Raw genomic sequence first — 25153 nt, 5'->3', positions numbered from 1 at the left:
AGAACAAAAGAATTCCAGCAGCCTCATCAGTCAGAAATTCAGGACATTCAGTTATACCAAATTCCAGGATTATTGTACAATGCCATCAAAGCCCTGGACAGTCACTGTAGTTACATTTGACGTCTATATCATGGATTGCTAAAAACTTAGGAAACGTATATCTACTAACTAGCTCCATTACTATAATAATTTGAGTAGAAACCAAACAGAGTGGAGGAAACGGACTCTCATTAGAGTTTCAAGACACAGATTAAAAAAAAAGGAAAGCTGCCATAGCCCCACCAGACCATATGGTTGTGCTCCCATCTGGGAGAGTCAACTAGTGGTTGTTTAATCCTAGGGTCACCAGGCCTCAGGCAAGAGAAGTTGAGAACAAGACTCCTTCTCAGTGGATGCATGAATCAAACCTATGTTGGCAACACTCTGCATTGCAAAGTAGCTCTCCAGCCAACCAGGCCCAAATTACTTACTCAATGGATAACTGTCAGAATGGGTATAGAATACATAAAATCCAGTACCTAAATGCCGATTGAGTAAACATTGTGCCCAGCACATTAAGGTGTACCTCGCCCATGACTAACATTTCAATAATCTGAGAATCAGGAAAAGGTCTTTGCTATGGAGTTATATTACTAGCACAGTATTGGTTTAAAGTTGAAATGGCCTTGCTGTTGAATGAGTATTAATATATCCAAAATGTTCTGTGCAGTTTTTTTTAAAAAAAATCTTATTTGACCATCTTTGGCCTTTTACCTCTTAATCTTACTCAATTTCTCTCACTTCAGCTCCTTCTGTTGAAGCATCTGAGTCACTGACCCAAATATTCTAATCCTATTTGTGTTATTGACTCAGTCAAAAGCTTGTGCTGGAGACTCCGGAACATGGGGTTCCTGTGATGAACATATCCAGTAATCTACAAATCAAGCACTGAAGAAAACTGCCATCATTTTTGCAGCAGTCAGCATGCTGCATTTTGAGTTTTAAAGGTCCGGCTGTACAGAAGATACGTTGAAAATTCCCAGGAAAGGGTAAGTATGTGAAGCAAGTGTGGTGTTAGACGGCAAGTAGAGTGGGGAGTTTCAGGGCTATGACTGCCATGCTAAAAATTGTTTTGAGATGGGCCAAACTTCTGTTATAATGCTTCGGACAGTGACACTGCTCTCTTGCCGCAACTGGTTAAAGGTGAGGGTACCGATTCTCACATTACCCTTCCTTCATTTGCAAATCACTTTAAAATCTGAGCTCTTGTTCTTTTTTCTTTGTGAGCGTGAACATTGCCACCCCTGCTACATACCTAGACAGACCTTTAACCCTATCTACCCCCCATGGTCTGAACTGACCCACCTCTTTAGGATTCAACCAACCTCCATCACTGAACTTGACACACCACTTCAACGTATCTGCTTTGTAAATGCTCTCACAAATTTGGCATCCCACCACTCCTAATCTACTTGCTCCTATGATTCCTCCCTCCACCCCACTCCATTTCCCAAACTCTGTCCTTACTAATCTTACATTATTCAGTAGCTTTCAAACTGTTGGACATTTAAACTTTAGAATACATACACAATGCTGAAGCCAGCATTCATTGCAATGTACTTCCATACTGCAGAATTATGGAACTTTTGAACAGATATGTAATAGGAGACCCTTGTTCAGAAATTTTCAGCACCTAAGTCATCAAAAGGTAAATGGGTTTTTGAAAAATCAGATCAGGATCAGAAACAGTGTCCAAACCTGATCAGAATATTTGGGCTGACAGTAGGAATAAGGGGTAAACACTAACGTGACATCTTTCAAGAATCTCTGGTGGGATCGCAACTGTTCACCGCATTCATGAACAATATGATCGATCAGTAGAAAGGTAGACAAGATTTATCCACTTATTTCCTTTTTTTTTAAATCCAGTAATCACCAGAGGATTAGAAGAGGCAGTTTGTGGGGTGATAATCTTCAATATCTCCCAGAGAAGTGTAAGAGGTAAAAGGCCAAAGATGGTCAAATAAGATTTTTTTTTAAAAAACTGCAGAGAACATTTTGGATATATTATTACTCATTCAACATCAACTCCGGGCGGCACGGTGGCACAGTGGTTAGCACTGCTGCCTCACAGCGCCAGGGACCAGTTTGCACGTTCTCCCCGTGTCTGCGTGTGTTTCCTCCGGGTGCTCTGGTTTCCTCCCACAGTCCAAAGATGTGCGGGTCAGGTGAATTGGCCATGCTAAATTGCCCGTAGTGTTAGGTAAGGGGTATATGTAGGGGTATGAGTGGGTTGCGCTTCGGCGGGTCAGTGTGGACTTGTTGGGCTGAAGGGTCTGTTTCCACACTGTAAGTAATCTAATCTAATCTAATTGGAAACCATGGATAGTTTGCACAGCTCCGACACCTACATCTGCAGGAAGAGTGTCTGTCTGCAGCTCCTCAGACTGCACAGATTGGCTGGAGCAACAGCTAGACACACTTTGCAGGATGAAGGCGGAGGAAAGCATCAGGGATAAGAGTTTCAGGGATGTTTCTATGTTCACAGTTGAGGCAGATAGATGGGTGACTGCGAGGAGAGGACCCCTGTGGCTATTCCTCTCTCAAACAAGCATACTATTTTGGATACTGTTTCAGGGTGATGGTAGGTGCTGGCTGACTGGCCTAAATAGGGGTGACGATACCTGTAGCCAGAATGGTGGCACCAAAGCTGGCTCATGTACAGCAAAGAGAGTCAAAGTGCAGGAAAGTATTTGTAGTTGGGGGCTCTATAGTCAGGGCGCAAATAGGCAGTTTTCTGGCCACACTGGAGACTCCAGGATGGTGTGTCACCTTCCTGATGCCACAGTCCAGGTTAGCTCCAACAGGATATGCTGAAGGGGGAGGATGAACAGTCAGAGGACATGGCCCATAATGGAATGAACAACATAGGCAGGAAGCATAACGAGATCTTGCAAAAGGGAGTTAGGGAGAAAATGAAAAAGCAGCACCTCAAGGATTGCAATCCTGGGATTACTCCCTGTGCCACATGCTAGTGAGGCCAGAAATAGGAAGGTAGTACAGCTGAATATGTAGCTAAAGAGCTGGTTTGGAGGATGGGAATCAGATATCAGGACGATTGGGATCACATCCAGGGCAGGTGGGACCTGCGCAAAGGACGATTGCACCTAGACAGGAGGAACATCAATATCTTTGAAGCGAGGTTTGCTAATGCTACTTGGGATGGTTTAAACTAGTACAGCTTAGGAGGCTAGTTTAATGAACAAGGCAGGACTATAAAAAGGTGTTTTGAGTATTACAGCAGGGAGAAATAATAAAAAGATGCCCAAGAACAGGATCGAGCATACAGCCAAAATTAGAATTCTTTATATAAATGCACAGAGCATAAGAAACAAATTAAATGAATTGCAGACACAGATTCAACTTGAAAACTATGATACAGTAGCCATTAAAGGGACATGGCTGCAAGATGGTCAGGACCGAGAACTGACCACACGAGACAGGGTTCAGACAGAGCAGTGGAGGGATACAGGATAGCCAGAAGGGATCTGAAGAAAGGGATTAGGAGAGCTAAGAGAGGGCATGAAAAATCCTTGGCGGACAGGATCAAGGATAACCCCAAGGCATTTTATGCGTTTGTGAGAAACATGAGAATGACAAGAACGAGGGTAGGTCCGATCAAGGACAGTAGTGGGAGATTGTGTATTGAGTCGGAAGAGATAGGAGAGGTCTTGAACAAGTACTTTTCTTCAGTATTTATGAACGAGAGGGACCGTATTGTTGAAGAGGAGAGTGTGAAACGGACTGGTAAGCTAGAAGAGATACTTGTTAGGAAGGAAGATGTGTTGGACATTTTGAAACACTTGAGGATAGACAAGTCCCACGGGCCTGACAGGATATATCCTAGGATTATGTGGGAAGCAAGACAGGAAATTGCAGTACCGTTGGCAATGATCTTTTCGTCTTCACTGTCAACGGGGGTGGTACCAGGGGACTGGAGAGTAGCGAATGTTGTGCTCCTGTTCAAAAAAGGGAATAGGGATAACCCCGGGAATTACAGGCCAGTTAGTCTTACTTCTGTGGTAGGCAAAGTAATGGAAAGGGTACTGAGGGATAGGATTTATGAGTATCTGGAAAGACACTGCTTGATTAGGGACAGCCAGCACGGATTTGTGAAGGGTAGGTCTTGCCTTACAAGTCTTATTGAATTCTTTGAGGAGGTGACCAAGCATGTGGATGAGGGTAGAGCAGTGGATGTAGTGTACATGGATTTTAGTAAGGCATTTGATAAGGTTCCTCATGGTAGGCTTATGCGGAAAGTCAGGAGGCATGGGATAGAGGGAAACTTGGCCAATTGGATTGAAAACTGGCTAACCGGAAGAAGTCAGAGAGTGGTGGTAGATGGTAAATATTCAGCCTGGAGCCCAGTTACAAGTGGAGTTCCGCAGGGACCAGTTCTGGGTCCTCTGCTGTTTGTAATTTTTATTAATGACTTGGATGAGGGAGTCGAAGGGTGAGTCAGTAAATTTGCAGATGATACGAAGATTGGTGGAGTTGTGGACAGTGAGGAGGGCTGTTGTCGTTTGCAGAGGGACTTAGATATGATGCAGAGCTGGGCTGAGGAGTGGCAGATGGAGTTCAACCCTGCCAAGCGTGAGGTTGTCCATTTTGGAAGAACAAATAAGCATGCGGAATACAGGGTTAACGGTAGAGTTCCTAGTCCATTGGAGGAACAGAGGGATCTTGGGGTCTATGTACATAGATCTTTGAAAGTTGCCACTCAGGTGGATAGAGCTTGTAAGAAGGCCTATGGTGTATAAGTGTTCATTAGCAGAGGGATTGAATTCAAGAGTCGTGAAGTGATGTTGCAGCTGTACAGGACTTTGGTTAGGCCACATTTGGAGTACTGTGTGCAGTTCTGGTCGCCTCACTTTAGGAAAGATGTGGAAGATTTGGAGAGGGTGCAGAGAAGATTTACCAGGATGTTGCCTGGAATGGAGAATAGGTCGTACGAGGATAGGTTGAGAGTTCTCGGCCTTTTCTCGTTGGAACGGCGAAGGATGAGGGGTGACTTGATAGAGGTTTATAAGATGATCAGAGGAATAGATAGAGTAGACAGTCAGAAACTTTTTCCCGGGTACAACAGAGTATTACAAGGGGACAGAAATTTAAGGTGAATGGTGGAAGATATAGGGGAGATGTCAGGGGTGGGTTCTTTACCCAGAGAGTGGTTGGGGCATGGAATGCGCTGCCCGTGGGAGTGGTAGAGTCAGAATCATTGGCGACCTTTAAGCGGCAATTGGATAGGTACATGGATGGGTGCTTAATCTAGGATAGATGTTCGGCACAACATCGTGAGCCGAAGGGCCTGTTCTGTGCTGTATTGTTCTATGTTCTATGTGGCTTACAGCAGAAAATTACCAAATGGTTTTTAATGGAATAACAGACTGGGCAAAACTGTAGCAAATAGATTTTGATGCAGCCAAATGCGATATCATCCGCTTGGGACCTAAAAGAAGATAGAACAGAGCACTTTTTAAACGATGACATGCAAGAAACAGGGAAGGAGTAAAGAATCTTGGGGGTTCAGACACACAGACGATTGAATGTACAGGTATATAAAATAACCAAAAAGCTAACAAAATGCTGGCTTTTATATACAGTAGAATAGATTGCAAGAGTTGAAAGTCATGATGCAGCCATACAAAAATTTGTAGCATGTCGATTTTATTTATTTATTTTCACATGTATCTGGTTATAAGATACAGTGAAAAGTGTTATAGAGTCAGAGACGTACAGCATGGATACAGATCCTTTCATCCAACTCATCCATGCCGACCAGATATCCCAAACAAATCTAGTCTCACCTGCCAGCACCCGAACCATATCCCCTCCAAACCCTTCCTATTCATATACACATCTAAATGCCTTTTAAATGTTGCAATTTACCAGCCTCCACCACTTCCTCTGGCAGCTCAGTCCATACACGTACCACCCTCTGCGTTAAAAAAGTTGCCCCTTAGGTCTCCTTTATATCTTTCCCCTCTCACCCTAATCCTATGCCCTCTAATTCTGGACTCCCCCCAACCCCAGGAAAAATACTTTGCCTATTTATCCTATCCATGCCCCTCAATTTTGTAAACCTCTAATAGGACACCCCTCAGCCTCCGACGCTCCAGGGAAAACAGCCAAGCCTGTTCAGCCTCTCCCTGTAGCTCAAATCCTCCAACCCTGGTGACATCCTTGTAAATCTTTTCTGAACCCTTTCAAGTTTCACACATTTCTGATTGGAAGGAGACCAGAATTGCATGCAATATTCGAACAGTGGCCTAACGAACATCATGTACAGCTGCAACATGACCTCCCAACTCATGTACTCAATACTCTGACCAATAAAGGAAAGTATGCCAAACGCCTTCTTCACTATCCTATCTACCTGCGACTCCACTTTCAAAGAGCTATGAACCTGCACTTCAAGGTCTCTTTGTTCAGCAACACTCTCTAGGACCTTACCATTAAGTGTACAAGTCCTGCTAAGATTTGCTTTTCCAAAATGCTGCACCTCGCATTTATCTGAATTAAACTCCATCTGCCACTTCTCGGTCAATTGGCCCACCTGATCAAGATTCTGTTGCAATCTGAGGTAAGCTTCTTAGCTGTTAACTTACACCTCCAATTTTGGTGTCATCTGCAAACTTACTAACTGTACCTCTTATGCTCACATCCAAATCATTGATGCAAATGACAATAAGTAAAGGACCCAGCACCAATCCTTGTGGCACTCCACTGGTCACAGGCCTCCAGTCTGGAAAACAACCCTCCACCACCATCCTGTCTTCTACCTTTGGGCCAGTTCCGTATCCAAATGACTAGTTCTCCATGTATTCTGTGAAATCTAACCGTGCTAACCAATCTCCCATGGGGAACCTTGTCGAATGCTTTACTGAAGTCCATATAAATCACATCTACTGCTCTGCCCTCAATCTTCTTTGTTACTTCTTCAAAAACCTCAATCAAGTTTGTGAGACATGATTTCCCATGCACAAAGCCATGTTGACTATCCCTAATCAGTCCTTGCCTTTCCAAATACATGTACATCCTGTCCCTCAGGATTCCCCCCAACGTCAGGCTCACTAGTCTATAGTTCCCTGGCTTGTCTTTACTACCCTTCTTAAAGAGTGGCACCATGTTAGCTAACCTCCAGTCTTCTGGCACCTCACCTTTGACTATTGATGATGCAAATATCTCAGCAAGAGGCCCAGCAATCACCTCTCTAACTTCCCACAGAGTTCTAGGGTACACCTGGGGATTTATTCACCTTTATGCATTTCAAGACATCCAGCATTTCCTTCCTCTGGAATATAGACATTTTGCAAGATGTCACTATCTATTTCGCTACTTTCTATATCTTCCATATCCTCTTCCACAGTAAGTACTGATGCAAAATACTAGTTTAGTATCTACCCCATTTTCTGCAGCTCCAAACAAAAGCCACCATGCTGATCTTTGAGGGGTCCTATTCTCTCCCTAGTTATCCTTTTGTTCTTAATGTATTTGTAAAATCCCTATTTCTATTTGCCAAAGCTATTTCATGTCCCCTTTTTGCCCTCCTGACTTCCCTCTTAAATATACTCCTAATGCCTTTATACTCTAAGGATTCACTCGATCTATCCTGTCAATACCTGACATATGCTTCCTTCTTTTTCTAAGCCAAACCCTCAATTTCTTTAGTTATCCAGCAATGTATAGTTTCGCCACCCTCTGGCACCATCTTAAAACAAAAAAAACCTAAACAAAGAATATAAAGGCAGAAAAAAGAAATAAATAAAATAGTATCCAACTTTATAGTACTTCATGTTAAGTGCTCCATCATAGGCCACGGGCTTGGTAGCCAGGCACAAGTCTCCTTTGTCGTGCTGCTGAAATGAAAGTCGCCCCTCTTCAGCACCATATAGCCTCCACAGATGCTCCCATCACTATGAGTCCTTGATGGACCTCACCTCAATACAGACCTCACAGCTGCTGTCAGGTATCACACCAACCCAAAAGTGACACCACTACTGTCACGAGTCTGCTTGAGACCAACCTCTTCAATGTAGCCACTGCTGACACGCAGGGTCTCCAACTGGCTCAAATTCACCTCTGCTGTCACCTCCTTGAAGGTACACTGGACACAGATGCATTCATGAACCTAAACTCTGCAGCAGCCGTGATTCGGCGCTAGGACCGCTTCGATGGTGCAGAAGCTGCCAGGAACCCAAATTCTTCTCTGATGCTGCTGCCACAGAAGCAAAGGGAGATACAAAAGAAAATTTGTTCTGAATTGGTCAAGTGAGATAAGATACTAAAATAATCTTTCATTATTTCCTTGTATTTTAAAGTCAAAAGGGGTGGGACCTCATAGGATATTCCCAAGAATGCTAAAGAAACTGCGAAATCATAGAATCCCTACAATGTGGAAGCAGGCCATTTGACCCATCAAGTCCACACCAACCCAAGAACATCCCACCCAGACCCATCCCCTACCTTATCCCTATATTTCCCATGGTTAATCCACCTAGTGTGCGCATCTTTGGATTGTGGGAGGAAACTGGAACACCCAGAAGTAACCCACATGGACACAGGGAGAATGTGTAAACTCCATGCAGACAGTCGCTGGAGGCTGGAGTCAAACCTGCATCTGTGGCTCTGTGAGATTAGATTAGATTACTTACAGTGTGGAAACAGGCCCTTCGGCCCAACAAGTCCACACCGACCCACCAAAGCGTAACGCACCCAGTGTTAACCACAGAGTGCTACTTTGGAGAGAAAAATCTACTAATCCATTTTTAATAGCTTATCAAGACTTGAAAATCTCTACTGCCCTTTATGTTTAAAAAGGTTTTTTTTTAAATTTCATTCCCTAGTGGCCTGGCTCAGTTTCTTTAGAAAATGCCCTTTGTTTCCTGCAAAGTTCCTTTTATCTGTTCCCCATAATATATTCAAACTTTAATTCAATAACCCTGCAGACCTTTTAAAACTCAAGCAGTATACCTCCAGTTTAGCTTAATCCTGAGAGACCAAGTATCATTCTAATAATTCTATGCTACATCACCTTTAAAAAAAGGTTAAAAATCACACCACACCAGGTTATAGTCAACAAGTTTAATTGGAAGCACTAGCTTTCGGAGCGACGCTCCTTCATCAGGTGGTCTATAACCACCTGATGAAGGAGCGGCACTCCGAAAGCTAGTGCTTCCAATTAAACCAGTTGGACTATAACTTGGTGTGGTGTGATTTTTAACTTTGTACACCCCAAACTAACACAGGCATCTCCAAATCATCACCTCTAAGGCTAGTAGATCTTGCCGAAAGGTTTTGTCAAAATTGCTGAAAGTATTCCAGATGTGTTCTATCATTGCATATCATCTCCCTTTTAACCAACTGAGGAATTAACTCTTCCCAAGGGAGATCCAAGATGGCGGCGACTCAGCAAGTCTGAGTCTACAGAGCCCTTCCCAAAACCTGGGTAAAGTGGGTTTCCTGTCCCCACCACACTTGCCAAACCACCCAAAAAATTTCTTTAATCTTAATTAGCTGCTGAATATTATATTTAAATAGTCTAATACTGAGTGGATAATGAGTAAATCAAAGGGACCCCGCAGCTCTCAGAAAACAAAGACCCCTCCCCCACCCTCCTCTCCTCTGGCTGCAGCTGATGTAAAAACAGGCCTTATAGAGATGATTGCTAGACTGGAATCGACACTCGTCAATTTCATCGCAGAATCCAGACAGAGATGGAATGCATTCGAAGAAAAGCTGCAGAAACAGAATCAAACCATGGAAGAGCTGCAGGGCCGAGTGGAGGGGGTGGAACTAAAGGCCACGACCTCCGAGGCTGCAGCTCAAACAGCTGCAGAACAGGTGAGAGCTCTGGAGCAGAGAGTCAGGGCCTTTGAAATTTACATGGATGATATTGACAACAGAAATCGGAGAAAGAATATTCGGCTGCTGGGCCTTCAAGAGCAAGAAGGGAAAGAACAGTTAGTAGCATTTCTGGAGCGATGGCTGCCGCAGATTTTAAACCTGGGGGCTGAAACTGACCGGGTAAGGGTGGAGTGGGCCTACCGGGTCGCAGTACGCGGATCTGGCCCAAACCAGCGCCCACGCCCGGTCCTGTTCCGGCTGCAGAGTTATAGGGAGAGGCAGATACTCCTGGATGCCTCCAGAAAGCTTGGAAAGGATCCTAAAGCTATGATTCATGAAGGATCCAAGATTATGTTATTTCAGGACTTCTCCCCGGCTTTGGCACGAAGAAGGAAGGCGTTTGATGAGGTGAAGAAATGTTTAAGGGACTTAGATATTCAATACACCTTACGCTACCCAGCGACGTTATGCTTTACCCACGAAGGATCCGAGTATAATTTTAGATCATCGGAAGAGGCCAAGAAACTTTTAGACTCGGTTAAATAAATCGTAAGAGACAATTTATGTTGGCTTGCCTCTCCCACACTCCGTGGGGAGAAATGGTTACTTTATTCTACTTTACTTTTGCCTCTGGGAGCGGGGTTGTCTTCCTTGCTATGTTATTATACTTAACTGTAATCTGTTGGAGTTGTAATTTTATAGTTATGTGTGTTTGTACGTGGTATTGATGCTATTAGATATACTCAGGTATGGGTGGGGTGGGGTGGGGGTGCGGCGCTCACTGTTAACTCTAGCTCGGTATTATATCTAAATCCTATTAAGGAGCGCCCGGGTCGAGGGTGGGACACTGTTTGGGAGAGGATATGGTGGAACGTTGGAAAGGTAGTAAGGCCCCCTGAGAACAAGGGGGAAGATCTCCATTCAAACATGTTTAATTTTTTTTTGTTTGTTCTTATTGTTTGGAAATAGCTTCCTTTTAATCATACTGTTATGAGTGTATTAGAGAACATTTTCTCTTATTTGAAGGATGTAAGCGACTCAACTATACACTCTGGATGATTGTGGATTAGTTGAATTTTGATGATTATATATTTAAGATCTATTTTTATATTAATGTTTGTGCTTGAAAATTCTGCTTATTTTTGTAAATTTGTCAAAATGTTAAATTCCCAATAAAAATATCTATAAAAAAAAACTCTTCCCAAGACCATTTTTCATAATGAAAGTATTTATTGTAATCAATTCCTGATGATTACCTGACCTTTTTCCACTACCACTTACTCCTTTACTGGACTTTTCACATTTAACATTTCTTTTAAAAATCTGACAAATTTATAGAGCACTTGCATTTCTTTAAGATAAATGTTTTTATTCTCATCATACTCTACTTTGCTGTCCATAGCTTGGTCATAAAATTCCATTGCAGATCAATAGGTCTTTGTTAATTTCTCATTTCATTCATTGTTATAAAATCTAGTGGCTTTTGTTTTCATAATAACTTATTTACCCCTTTCTACTGCAACTTTAACCATATCACCTCAATTAACTCATCTACCCAATCCAATTAAAGAAGTAAAAATGTTGAAAACATTGAACTCTCCGGATCATCTGAAACTGCATTCTTTTTTTTAAGGGAAAAAAAACACTCTGGCACTTCTAACTAGGCTACTCCATGTGCCAACTTATTCAAAATGCATTATTTGTGAAGTGCAATTTTGAAACCATTTATCACGAGAAACCGCTTTTACAGAAACATGCTTTATTCTAGCGTTGAACGTTGTCTGCTGGTCCTTCCTTTATTTAATTTTAAATATTTAATATTTCACCTGGATCCTCCCTCTCAAGTTACTGCTTTCTTCACAGAATGTAAAGTTCAATTATCTCTCATGATTCCTCATTGCTCGTTCCTTTTATATTTGGCAATATTTGTTCTTCCCCATGTCCCTTCACAATCCAGAGACTTACCTAATTTCTTTGTCTCCTTCTTGACTGCTTTTGTTCAATCACTTGATTTTTTTTCTGCTTGTTTCTGCTCTTTGATCAGTTTCCTTCTTTGTTCTTTCCTGTCTTGTGTTTTATAGCCACTGATTTCCCCGCAAATTAAGAGTCAGGCGATCTGCAGAATGAGTATTTTTCTTCTGGCTGCTTTGTAGCCTGATGTGCAAGCTAACAGCCATACCCTACGTTTTTTTTCAGTTTAACCCAGGAAGTGATTTGTTCCTTCATTAGCCCTTCCTTCAGCTGCCTGATTTCTGCAGGGTCTGAGAGCCTGTCCATAAACGCGTAATTTAATCCAGCTTTCCACCTTGCATATACTGTGTAGTCACTTTATACTTCATTTAATCATATCTCTCCATATTTTAACCTAATGTTTTCCACATGGGTTGTCAACTCTTCAGGTTTGTTTTGGAGTCTCCAGAATTAAAAATTAATCTTCTCAAAACTGCCACAAGCAATCAGAAAAATAAAGTAAAGTGTCATTGAAAATTACTATATACCTTAACTACTTTAGCTTATTTGTATAATATTGTTGAAGGAGGAGAAAGGCTATTTGACGGTCAACTAAAAACTATTGCGAACAAAACGTCCGATTGTTTTGTTAGGGCATGAAGCAGGTGTACTGTGAAAATGGGCACATTGGAGGGGCAATTGACAGGGCACTTGGACGCAGAAAGAGGTGATAAAGCATTCAAAAATAATTTCAGCCAAACATGGCAATATTCTACTTGTCTCAATAGTTAATACCACATAAGTTCCAGTTGAAAGTGTACGTCTAGGGCTTGAAGTCTAGATTAGAGTGGTGCTGGAAAAGCACAGCAGTTCAGGCAGCATCCGAGGAACAGTAAAAATCAATGTTTCAGGCAAACGCTGTATTCCTGAAGGGCTTTTGCCCGAAATGTCGATTTTACTGCTCCTTGGATGCTGTCTTAACTGCTGTGCTTTTCCAGCACCACTCTAATCTAGACTCTGGTTTCCAGCATCTGCAGTCATTGTTTTTACCCTTTTGTCTAAGGCTTGAAGCCATACTTTAGGATGAGTAAAGGGGTAGGCCACAGGCATGTCCTTAGATGTAAACTACAAATATTCCTACAGTGTAAAACAGGGGTATTGCGAAGTATAGGGTAAATCATTCAGCCCATCAGTCTCTGTCATTCAATGTTGATTGAACACTTCAGCACCTTTTGCGCACAAACTCCCAAAAGCCTGAACATCACTGGTAATCAGAAATGGATTGAATCCCTACCTTAAAGATACACAAGCAGTGCGTTTTCATAGCTCTCTATGGTAGAAAATTACAAGATTCACAATCCTCTAAGTAAAAACATTTATGCTTTTATAGGTTTCAATGAGATAACCTTTCATTCTTGAAACTCTAGAGATTACAGATCTAGTTTGCTCAATCTCTTTTTATACAGCATTCCTGCCATCCTGGAAACAAGTCTGGTGAACTTCGTTGCATTCCCTCAGTAGCCAAAGTATCTTACCAGAGATAAAAACACCAAAACTGCACACAGCACAACAGGTGTGGTATGACCAAACTCCTTTACAATCGAAGCATAAATGAACTACTCCTATATTCAAATCTTCGTGCAATAAAAACTAAGGCTTTTTGAATCTCTAGTTAACTATCAGTGACTTTGAGAAGCATACTTCAGGCCCTTTGATCATCTACACTTTCCAGCCTCTCACCATTTAAGAAATAATCTGTACATTTAGAGTCAGAGATGTATAGCATGGAAACAGACCCTTTGGTCCAATTCGTCCATGCCGACCAGATATCCCAACCCAATCTAGTCCCACCTGCCAGCACCTGGCCCATATCCATCCAAATACCCATCCAGATGCCTTTTAAATGTTGCAATTGTACTAGCCTCCACCACTTCCTATGGCAGCTCATTCCAGACACACACCACTTCTGTATGCATCTGTCTTTGTTTAAAAAAAGATTGAGCATGGACAGATATAAAAAAGGTTCTTGGTGCATATGCAGTAGCTATACTGAACAAAAATGAAGTCAGCACTACTCATATTCCACTATTTACAAACTGCACTAAAAGAAAAATGCACAATTAGAACATGCTTTAAAATGTAGGAAACCAACACATTGATGCTTTGGAAAAGATTAGAAGGTTTCAAACATGGAATATTAGGCAGGATGGACATGGATTTGGGAGGGCACATTTTCAAACTCATTGTAAAGGAATGGGAATTTGGAAGTTCGCAAGGATATTGTTTCTATTCTATGATCCTAAGAATCCCTACAGTACAGAAAGAGGACATTCAGCCTATCAGGTCTGCACTGACCCTCTGAAGAGAGCTCACTCATACCCAGTCCCCCACACTATCCTCATAACCCCACATTTATCATGGCTAACCTACCAAACCTGCACATGCCTGGAAATTATAGGGCAATTTAATATGGCCAATCTGTATAGCTTTGGACTGAAATTAAACTGGAGCACTCAGACAAAACCCATGCAGACACTCAGAACATGCAAACAGTCACGAAAGGCTGGAATCAAACTCAAGTCCCTGCCACGGTGAGGCAGCAGTGCTAAACACTGAGCCACTCCTCCCACAGTCCAAAGATGTGCAGGTTAGGCGGATTGGCCATGCTAAACTTTCCCAAAGATGAATACGTTAGGTGGATTAGCCATGCTGGGTTTAAGGAATCAATTTTTTTTGAGAGGGGTTGTAACAGACTATAAAGGAGAGAGGAAGAAATCCTGAGTAAGATTCATCAACAATATTGTTTAACATGGAGACAAGGAGGGGAGGTTGGGTGGCCAGCAGTTTAATGGGAATAAAATCAGGGGAGTAAAGGTGGATAATGAGAACAGAAAGGGAAATAGAGATGCAAAATTTAAGAAAGATACAAGTTCAGGGCCAGAGCAGAGGGGCATTTTTGAAATTTGGACGGGGGAGGAACACAGCAAAGGTACTGAAAAAGTGGTTTTAACATCGGTTACTAAAGAAATCCATGAGTTCCTCACAGTTATTATTGAAGTAAGGGCCGAAAGAACAGAATTTTGAAAAGACGCTTTGCAGGAGAGAAAAGAAGCCATTAGCTTTGGGTTCCGGTACGATCCTGAGCAGTGAACAGTATTAGAGGACACAAATAATACCCAGAACTACTCTATGTGATCCAATCAAATTAGTCTGTGGAAGGATAAACCAGTTGTTTGCCACATCTTTTTAACTCACTGTATCTTGAACTTTAATGAGTGGAGATAGGGGCCATGCCATCAGGAATGACCAGGGTGAGAATAAGTACTGAATTTTTTTTTAGGAACTAATACAGAGTATTACTGTTGCGTTGCCTTTTCTCCACAGTTATAGACCAGACCTATGCTAAGAGAAGGGAAAGGAGTAACTACTGAGTCCCACATAGCAATTTTAAATAAGTTTATTGGCAACAATATCTTTTTTACAATAGTAAGATTTATTATCTATTATTTAGAAAAATGACAGGGCTGCTAGGACCTCTGGAAGGTCTGGAATTCAGTGCATGGAACAGTAATGGAGGTAGGTAACTTTGCAACTTTTAAAAAGTACTTGGATGAGCATTTGAAATAACTAAACATTTTAAGCTATGGGCCAAGTGCTGGAAAGTGGGACAAGAGTAGATTTAGCATAGATTTGGCCCATCAGTGTGTACTGCCAATCAGAGAATCCATTAGTGAACTGAATATTAACTCTGTATTCTGGTCTTATACAAATTTTGTTCCTTGGTTGGTAAATGGTGTCTTTTGTGTCATGTACAGACTTAAAACAAATCCTTCAGTCCAACTCGTCCATGCGAACTAGATATCTTAAATTAATCTAGTCCATTTGCCAGCATTTGACCTATATCCCTCTAAACCAATCCTATTCATATACCCATCCACATGCCTTTACATGTTGAAATTGTATCAGCCCACCACTTCCTCTGGCAGTTCATTCCATACACGCATCAGCCTCTACATGAAAAAGTTGTCCTGAGGTCCCTTTTAAATCTTTCCCTCTCACCTTAAAACTATGCCATCTAATTTTAGACTCCTCCACCCCTGGAAAAATATGCAAATTGGAAATTAGTCAATAGAATAATCTAAATCACATAGATATTCATTTATTTTTAAATGAACCACCCAAAGTGATCAACTAAAATTGCTTGATTGCCTAGTAGTCCACATTAACTACATTCCAGCTCTCTGCCACCTGTTTTATGTATAAACACTCTGAAGAACATTGGATTGCAGTCCAAATCACTATAAATGTACTGTTACTCTAGATATAAACTACCTGTATTATTCAATTAGAACTTCTTTTTTGGTGCTGAGCTAAAAGGATTGCATGCACTTATTGTAAATCCAACCGTGAACTACTGTATTAGAATCATTAGACTCCAGCCTGAATATACTGTACAATTCAAACTCTCCTTTAATACATATGTCTTTTACCTAAAAGTACTTCACCAGACAGTTTATGGTAATATTATCACTCTCGGTAAAGATGTACTAAAATTTATTTCTTCCTTATTTCCATCTGCCCTTGATGCTACACAGTTGAGAAGTACAAGTCTAGGTTCACTTCATACTTTATTAACATTTTAACTTCTTTCCAAGCTTCTGTAACCTTTCCCTGAAAGTCATCTTAATTACCTGACGGATCGACTTATATGCTTTGCTCAAATCCTTTCATTTACTGAACAATGCCCCAAGTGTAGTCTGAGCTTTGCATTATAAAGCTTCAGCAGAGGCAACTCCTGCTACTGTGCTCATTTTACAAATTCTAGCTTTCCATCTTTTAATATAACTCAGTTTCTCAAATTTTCCATTTAGCCTTATTTTTATTTGTGGACTTTTTTGATTCTGTTCTGCTGAAACTTTCCTCTTCCACCACACATTAGTTATTCTAAGAAATGTCCAATCTCGACCTGGAAAATTCATTGCCGCAGAATGAATCTAGTTTCACCTCCTCCTCAACTGCTTATGGAACTGTCAACAATGCCTGTTGCCTTTCAACTTGAAAAAAAATCTGCAGGCACTCCTGGCTGCCTCCCACATCCTGCCTTAAAAATAAGCTTATCCAAACTCTGCTGTCTGTACTTTAATTTGCATCAAAACCCATCATCCAAGACCTTTTACTAGCTCCTGACTAAACAAGGTCATGAGTTTAAAATTTGCATCCTTATTTTCAGCCCCCTCGGTCGTTATGCCTACCCATCTCTAACATATTCCAGTCGCACATTTTGCATTATATATATATATATATTAGATATAAAATCTCGGATTTGGTTCTTTTCATCACTCTTGACTTTAAATGTCTTTGAAAGGTATACTCTCAGCTGCTGAGATCATAACACCCAGTATTCCTGCCCAGAATTTTGAACTTTTGTTTTCCCCTCTAACATGCTGCTTAAAACCGAATTCTTTTTGCCATATGCAATATGTAATTTAATATTAAATTTTGTCTAATAACGTTCCTGTGAAGACTGTGAGAAGTACCTGATATTAATGGCACCATAAAAATGCAAATTCTTCCTTTAATGTCCTCAGAAGTTGTTTTAGATGAATGGTTAAGTAGTTGGGAGAGCAAAATAACTCATAGTAGTACGGATCAGATCTTGTGCGGAATAATAAACAAATTTCTTCAAATGGGATCTGTATCAAACTATAAGGCAACTGAAAAAACCCAGCTACTATCCTCCCTCAATCCTGCAATACACGAGAAGATTTTATTTTGTTGGAAGAACAAACTGTTGTATTAGGCAGGAGGTCGGCAGAGGTAGCTTATCCTGAGTCCAGTTCTATCTTAATGCAACAGTAAGCCATTCCCATAGGCTTGCTCTGCTAATTTTAATTTTCTTAGCCTGTTGTCAGAATTATAGATTCAATTTTTTTGGTTCTCCAAAACTTTAACCACACAGGTATTGAAGGCAGAAGCTGATTTCCCAAATGTGAGGCTCTGAAAGCAACAGCTAGATGAAATTAAGTTTAATTCAAGACTTGCAGAAGCTACACAACAATGATAAACAGATACACCGTGTTTAAGCTTCACCAAATTAGTCCATCATACTTTGGGACACTGAAAGCAGCATGATTTGTTTTTTTTCCCCTCAAGACTGAACAGTTTGTCTTGAAAACTAACTTATTGCTGTACAAAGCTAAACAATGCCATCTCTCTATAGAGTCGTGAGTTATGGAGATATGGCAAGAAAGTGGAGTTGAGGATTATCAAGTCAGCATGATCACATTGAATAGCAGAGCAGACTCAATGGGCCAAGTGGCCTACTTGCCTGACAAATTTATTAGAATTCTTTGGGTGGTAACAATCAGGATAAACAAATTGGAAACTTTGGCTATATTTAGATTTTCAGAAGGCAGTTGTTCAGGTACCACATATGAGGCTACTTAATTAAAAAAAAATCCATGGTGATGTAGATATGGATAGATGATTAGCTAAATAGAAAAGAGTCTGTGTAAGGGGCATTTTCAGGATGGCAACCTGGTAACTCAGTGTGCTACAGGAATCAGTGCTGGGGCCACCATTATTTGCAAAGTATATTAATGACTTGGGTGAGGAAAGTGAATGTGTTATAACCATGTTTGTAGAGGAAACAAAAATACGTAGAAGGCAAATGATGAGTCTACCGAGGGATATAGATAGTTTAACAAAGTGGGGAAAAAAATTCAGCAAACAGCAATGTAGCAAAATAAGGTTATGCACTTTGGCAGGAAGATGAAGAATTTCTTCTGAGGATAATGAATCCGTGGAATTCTTTAACACAGAGGGCTGTCAAGGCTGTGTTGTTAAGTAAGCCCAAGGCTAAGCTAGCTTTTTTAAAAAATAAGGGAATGCGTTACAGAAAAAAAAAGGAAACTGGAGTTCAGAATAATCAGCCGAGTCATGAACAATTGACTGGTGGTGCAGACACAAAGGGGTTATATGGCCTATTTCTGCACCTAGTCGAATCACTACTAAGACAATGGAAGCTAATCAAATAACTTTGAAATAGGCATTTGGAGTCTGGAAATGCAAACATGTGCATACATTCCCGAATGCTCTGGAGCTTGCAAGTGCAATTAACTAATAGCTAATAACTAAGTATTCTGGACAATTACCCACTTAGTTGATGTGAAATAAAAACAAAGGCAACCAGATAGTGAAGATCCATATGCCTAATTTAGCACATGTTTGTTGCAACTATATAAGACATCAACATTTAAATGTTATGGCTGCAGTTCTGAGGTAATCCAATCAATTAAAAGTCTTCTTCAAATATCTCTGACCAGTCATAGGTAGCATGTTCCTTTGATGCTTGACTATTGTATCTAACAAAAGAGTAACAAAGGCTTTTTGATGGTTAACTAAACAGGAGTGTTTATTTCTGTAATTCTTGGACAGAACTCCCAAATTTGTTAGGATGTGAAAAAAAAACAGGATGAACAAACCAGAATTAAACAGAACCACAGAATGGTTACAACACAGGAGGAAGGCAGTCAACCATACTTAAGCAGAGATGTATCAAGTCCTATTTCTGGCTTTACCGTGTAGCCCTGTATTTCAGGGAAATATCCAATTCCCAAATAAATGCCTTGACTGAACCTACCTCACTACACACCTAAGCTTTGCATTTTCAGATTCCAACCACTTGTTGCATGAATATACGTCTCTCCTTGACTTCTATCACCAATTATCATAATTTACATGCTGCTGTTCCCAAGGCTTCCACCAACAGGAACAGTTTTTTCCAACGATGGGAAGAAAAATTCCAGATCAGCTGAATTTTAACCAAATGAGCTTTTAAAGATTTTAGAACCTTATCTATTACAAAGAAATCTGTTTTGCCTATTAGAAAAAAAAGACACCACCCATTATTAAATGGGTATACTTAGAAACAGGCAAATCATTTTTTTTAAACCAAACTAATGCAAAGTTCTTATCAGGCTGAATGAATGAGGTAACTCCAAACTATTCCTGATGAAGGGCTTTTGCCCGAAACGTTGATTTTCCTGCTCCTCAACTGAACTGCTGTGCTTTTCCAGTACCACTCTAGTCTAAAATCTGGTTTCCAGCATCTGCAGCCCTTGTTTTTACCTAACTCCAAACTCAGCTTTGTTATTAAACAAATGAGCAGCAGTGAAGGGGGAAAGAGAAACTCACAGTTACAAATGAATGCCTCCTACATAAAGCTTATTTGAAATCACATGCTTTCGTATCACTACACCTTTGCCAAATGAAGTGAAGAGAAGCACACAGGCACAGAATTTATAGGCAGAGAGATCAAAAGATCATACAAATCATGTGAGCGGAGTGTCGACACTGAAAAGTATCATATAGTGTGAGTAAATCTGCAAGTGATCAAAAGTGTCAGACGGAGACAGTAAATAACCTGATATAGTGTGACTTCTAACCTTGACCACCCCAGTCCAATACTGGCACCTCATCATGTCACCTAATCATTACACCTACATACTAAGTATAAGATGGGCAAAACAGGTAGACCATTTTCAATCCAAAGAAAATCAACCAAACAAATTCTCACTCTCTAAACTAAAGTATGAGGAATAAGGGAAAGAAGGGTGAAAGAGAACAAAGAATAAAATCTGAATTGTAAGCAATCAGAACATAGAATGAAGCACAGTATAGCTGACAAACATCTAGGTTTTTCAAACTTCAACACCAAGTATAAGTTTTGCACCAAAAACAGAAATTGTTGGCGAAACTCAGCAGGTCTGGCAGTATCTGGTAGAAGAATAGTGTGAAGGTGACAATGTTGGACTGGGGTGGGGTGGACAAAGTTAAAAATCACAACACCAGGTTTTAGTCTAACAGGTTTATTAGGAAGCACTAGCTTTCAGAGCACCGCTTTTTCTTCAGGTCGTTGTGAAGCAGGACTATAAGACACAGAATGCTATAAAACCTGTGCCTTATTGTCCGGCTTCACAACCATCTGAAGAAAGAGCAGTGCTCTGAAAGCTAGTGCTTTGAAATAAACCTGTTGGATTATAATCTGGTGTTGTGAGATTTTTAACCCGGTGGAAGAAAGCAGACTTAAGATTTTGAGTCCTGTGACTCTTCATCAGAACTCCTAAAGAGTCACAGGACTCAACATTAAATCTGCTTTCTCTCCACAAGATGGTGCCAGACTGAGTTTTGCTAGCAATTTGTTTCCATTGTAGAACCTCCAGCATCCACAGTTCTTTCTTTTATTCATAGAAATTCTGCTTTCTTATTCAGCAGGATTTCTGACTCAAGCTTTCATCTTGAGCATATGAAATGGGAATTGCCACTTGCCACATTTGCAGAAATAGATTTGAATGAAATTGCAGAAAGCATTTATTTTAGATACTTTCTCTCTAATATTGATTAAATTGGTTATTCGGATTGTTTCCCTTTGTGCAATTTCCCAACCATGATTGGTCCAAATGAATCACAGCATGCCTTCATAATTCAGCTCCATTGTTGTATGTGAAAACGCTGATATGAACAACTCTGAAGCACCACATGTCTAAGTCTGAGGGTGAACAAATACTCCCTTCATACACACTATTTTAACAGTTTTCTGGAATTATCTTTTCTCCATCCCAGTAAAAATTTACAGACAATAATAGCAACTTGCCCTGAATTACATGTCAAAAGATGTACATGCGTTGAATTTATTTACAGCTGGAATAAACTTTTGCTGAGCACTTTGAAAAATTGCTTTGAAAGTCTTCCTCCATTTGGGTGGAAATTAAAAATTGTAGTCTACAGGCCACCAAATACCAACAGCACACTGGGGCAAGCAATAAACAAAGAAATAACTAAAGCCGGTAAAAACTGTGGCAATTATCGTGGGGGATTTTAACCCACATGTCAATTGGTCGAACCAGCTCGGACAGGGTAGCCTTGAGGAGGAGTTCATTGAGTGTATCCGCAACAATATGTAATGGAACCAACAAGGGAGCAAGCGATCCTAGATCTGGCCCTGTGTAATGAGACAGAATAATTAATTACCTCATAGTTAGGAATCTTCTGGAAGGAGCAATCACAGTTTGGTTGAATTTAGAATACAGGTGGAGAGTGTGAAGATAAAATCCAATACAGCAGTCCTGTGCTTAAACAAGGGAGACTGAAATAGAATGAGGGAGGACTTTGCTAAAGTAGACTGGAAATAAAGATTTTATGGTGGGACAATAGGGTCCTCAAGCTCCCAGGTAACAGGTTTGAACACATTTCATTTGTTTGCAGAAAATGGATACAAATGAATGATGTTGCTTCTGGCAAGTGTAATCCATGTCTCGAGCTGAACGGATTATCTCACACTGGCACTAAAACATGTGGTCATATGGCAAGTATTGCCTAATCACAGGGTCATCGCCATCAACATAAACTTCGCTTTGGGCACTGTAACCAAGAGCTGGACTGAACTGTCTCTATTATGAGCTGAAAATGTGTTGCTGGAAAAGCGCAGCAGGTCAGGCAGCATCCAAGGAGCAGGGGAATCGACGTTTTGAGCCCTTCTTCAGGAATGAGGAGTGTGTGCCAAGCAGGCTAAGATAAAAGGTAGGGAGGAGGGACTTGAGGGAGGGGCACTGGAAATGCCATAGGTGGAAGGAGGTTAAGGTGAGGGTGATAGGCAGGAGTGGGGGTGGAGGGATCAAGAAGAAGATTGCAGGTGAGGAAGGTGGTGCTGAGTTCGAGAGTTGGGACTGAGACAAGGTGGGGGAGGGGAAATTAGGAAACTGGAGAAATCTGAGTTCATCCCTTGTGGTTGATGGGTTCTGTTGGGTCTAAGTAACCATGATCACAAAAATTGAAATCCAGACAACGTTGCTTGATCAAATGATAAGCAGTGCAACTTTTTAAGTCAACAACACTATCGTGATTGGAAAGCTTTGGATATCCACTGCAACGAAAGCAACCTGAACGGGGACGATTTGCTGATTGTTCAAATTCTTGAGATATTTGCCTTTCCAAGTTTTGTTGTGATGAATACAGGGCAAAAGGCTTCAAAGTCTCTCTCTCTCTGGCAATATTCAAATTCCACGCTACGATGCGACGATTTGAAGTTTGAGGAATAAGCATTTTAAGTAAAACCATCTATTCACCAATACGCTCACTCACCCCGGAACGAATGCCTAATTTCCAGGCAAAATAATCTCTAAACCCTACTTATTGTATCCAGTTTCCAACTACCCAGAAACAAAAAACCTCACTGCCAACCAACAAGACAGCAGGACGCATGCGCAGTAATAACAGTCATTACCCGCCTATCTCAAGATGGCGGAACGGCTGTGCTGTATGAGGCACAGAAACACCCATCTTCCTAACACAAGATGGTAGAACGGTTTCGACTGCCCGTTAATATTTCCTGACAAAAGCAGATGATGGAGATCTGAAACAGAAAAAAATGCTGGAAATACTCGGGTGGGGTAGCATTTCTGGGGAAACAAAGAGAGCTAACGTCTCAGGACAAATAACCACTCACTCTCCAGTTACCCGACCTTTTCTCAAATCTCTTCGTGCATCCTACTGATAATACAAATGCCTACAGACATGAAATACGCCCCATAGATAAATAGGCAACGAATCCCAATTGACCCTCACTTCTGTACTGATGCCCAATTACTTTATAATATCAGTCTAACCGTCACTTACCCGCTCCGGCCAAGCATAAAAGCGCGCATGCGTCCTTCACATTAAACTGACCCATCTGCTAAACCAAGATCATGCGCGTGCGCTCCATCCATCGCTGAATCAATTCCCATAAATAATCTGCCTTCTCATAAAATCACGCATTTAAAATAAATAAACTGTCAGTATTAGCAGATATTCAATGGCCGTTCATTGTCAGTGAACGAATGCATGATTTAATAAAATTACAGGTGCCTTAAATCAATATCAATTTTGCTTTAAGCAAAATGAATACAATTGTTTCAAAATTACCTCACAAGATGTGGAGAAAGTTAAATATTCAAATATTCAGGGATCCTGTCTGGAAGCATGCCCACCTCCCAAATATTAAATTCTCACAAGCCTAAGAGTGGCGATGGAGGGGTACCTTTGCAGTGACTCAGAATAGCGGGCTTGATTTCCATTGTGCAACCCAGTTTGACTAACAGACAGATGTGGCAGTATTCCTGGATTATTCATGACAAGTTAATGTGAGTACTTAAATAAAGGTCTAGAGGTGAACTGGAATTGCCAGGTACCTGTTCAGACATTCCTGTTAAGGAATTCTTAGTGTCTAGTTTTTAATCTGGCAGATGGAGAATGAGAGTTCATTAACGAGGGGAAATTAGGTACTATGGAGAGTCATGAGTGTTAACCACAATAATAAGCTTATCAATACAATCATAAGAATTGTCTCTATTTAGAGGACTTGCTTGGAAAATGCGACTTCATCTGGTTGTCAAGAAAGGTTCACTTGACATCTCAGGTGGTTTCCCCAGACTTTCTAACCATAGCCTAGTTCAGGGACCGCAAAGATTCTACCCTATGCTTTTCTGTTGAAAGGTATTGTTAGAATAATGGTGTACACAGAATATTGATTTTCAAATACTTTTGTCTCATTTTAATATTCAAGACTTCATGGGCTGAGATTTTTCAAGAGAACAAATGATAACGTAAAATGGCTTTAGTGCTCAGCTGACTACAGATTGAGGCAAATCTAGGGAATTTAGATGGAACACTGCAACATTTTACCTGTGTTTTTGATGTTGAGTTATGTTATGTTTTAAGTATGGGTAATAAAATAATAAAATTCAGTTTTCCTTCATGTAGCAAACCATTGAAATTGGCTCTTTCCTTTGATTTAGTTAATTACATTCTAACTGAAGCATGAAAGCTGCATGCTAAAAAGAAATAAAAACATTTGGTGGGATTTAGAGGGGAATTCATTTCTCCTCTCCATCTGGACTAACAAATTTTGAGGCTTTGAGTCCAGCATTTTTCTCGTAGGCAAAGAAGTAAATGCTCGTGAGGAAAATAAATTGTTCTTTCAAACGTTGGTTTAACAAATAGCAAGACTGCAACACAATTTTCTTGAATCTAATATTAAAGGTATTAAGGTGTCCACATTTGTCATTAATGCTGCTTAGTGCAGAAAAAAATGACAAAATACTAAAAACATTTTCTTTGGAAGAATGAAAAGGACTATCTAGGCACTTTGAGATTGAGTTCTACCCAAAAGTCAGGAAAAAGAAATTGCAAGGCAACAAAGAACCTAGAGATGAAACTAAGGATTGCAAAACGCATCTTGTGAAATTGGAACAGCTAAGGTTGGAACAAAAAAATCCAA

At 40.6% G+C, this 25153-nt stretch overlaps 1 protein-coding gene across 1 annotated transcript in view; it reads right to left on the bottom strand.

The window, feature by feature from the left end:
- The window catches only part of LOC132819820 (zinc finger protein 501-like), a 29485-nt gene extending 5965 nt beyond the window's left edge, over nucleotides 1-23520 (bottom strand). Inside the window, exon 1 of the mRNA XM_060831650.1 lies at nucleotides 23512-23520. The gene's annotated coding sequence lies outside the window, so the exon portion shown is untranslated. The remainder of the gene's footprint in view (nucleotides 1-23511) is intronic.
- Between the last annotated feature and the right edge of the window lie 1633 nt (nucleotides 23521-25153).

This window comes from Hemiscyllium ocellatum, chromosome 10 (genome assembly GCF_020745735.1).
Source record: "Hemiscyllium ocellatum isolate sHemOce1 chromosome 10, sHemOce1.pat.X.cur, whole genome shotgun sequence".
Classification (NCBI taxonomy): domain Eukaryota; kingdom Metazoa; phylum Chordata; class Chondrichthyes; order Orectolobiformes; family Hemiscylliidae; genus Hemiscyllium; species Hemiscyllium ocellatum.
This window is presented reverse-complemented; position numbering and strand designations above follow the sequence as displayed.